Below are 1136 nucleotides of genomic sequence, written 5' to 3'. Positions count from 1 at the left end.
GTCCAGAGGAGGGCCACCAAAATGGTGAAAGGTCTGGTAACCGTGTCCTATGAGGATACGACTTAGGGAGCTGGATGTGTTTAGCCTGGAGAAGGTTAAGAGGTGATATGATGGCCCTGCTTAAATATTTGAAGGGGTGTCATGCTGAGAAAAGAGCAAACTTGTTTTCTGCTGCTCCAGAGAACAGGACCTGGAACAATGGATGCAAGCTCCAGGAAAAGAGATTCCACCTGAACATTAGGAGGAACTTCCTGACAGTAAGAGCTGTTCAAGAGTGGAACACACTTCCTTGGAGGTTTTGGTGGAGTTGCCTTCTTTGGAAATTTTTTCAACATTAGGTTTTCTTGGCAAGATTTGTTCAGAGGAAGTTTGTCTTGGCCTTTCTCAGAGGCTGAGAGACTAAGTTTCCAAAATTCACCCAGCGGGTTTCTGTGGCCAAGTGGGGATTTGAACCCTGGTCTCCAGAACTGTAATTCAGCATTCAGCTCACTACATCATACTGGCTCCCATGCACCACTCCACCTTGGCAATCTTCACCTGAAAGTGGGTCCATTTACACTGCAGAAATAATGCAGTCTGACACCACTTTAACTGCCCTGACTCCATCCTACAGAATCCTGGAGCTTATAGTTTTGTGAGGCACCACAGAAGGCTAAAGACCTTGTAATACGACAAATCCTCAGACTCTACAACACTTAAGTGGTGTCAGGCTGAATTATTTCTACAGTGTAGATGCACCCTGGATCCCTTCCGCACAGACCAACATGTCCATCTTCTTTCACAGAGAAAATTACAAATACATGAGGTACCAACAGGATTCTGGCAAGTGTTTGTAAGGTGTGACCTAAGTTAGCGGGTGAGGATTTCAGTCCTGAAAGCTACCAATCCAGTCCACCAGTTGCCCCTAAAAGAAATCATAAAGGCAAGAGATGCTTTGCAGAAGTTGTTGCCATGTTTATTTTCTAAAGAAACTATCTTTTAGATACACCGAGGAAAAATGACAAAGAAAGCCTCTTCTCTAACTCTTTAGACAAACTCCCTCCGCATCTGCTTCAGATCCCCTTCCTACTCAAATTTATGCTGATGATGCGTGGTATTAAAAATAATCCCTGTGACAATTCAGAAGCAGCTTTGGG

The sequence above is a fragment of the Sceloporus undulatus genome, chromosome 5 (assembly GCF_019175285.1).
Source record: "Sceloporus undulatus isolate JIND9_A2432 ecotype Alabama chromosome 5, SceUnd_v1.1, whole genome shotgun sequence".
Classification (NCBI taxonomy): Eukaryota; Metazoa; Chordata; class Lepidosauria; order Squamata; family Phrynosomatidae; genus Sceloporus; species Sceloporus undulatus.
The sequence above is the reverse complement of the archived record's forward strand: the minus strand, read 5'-3'. Positions refer to the sequence as shown.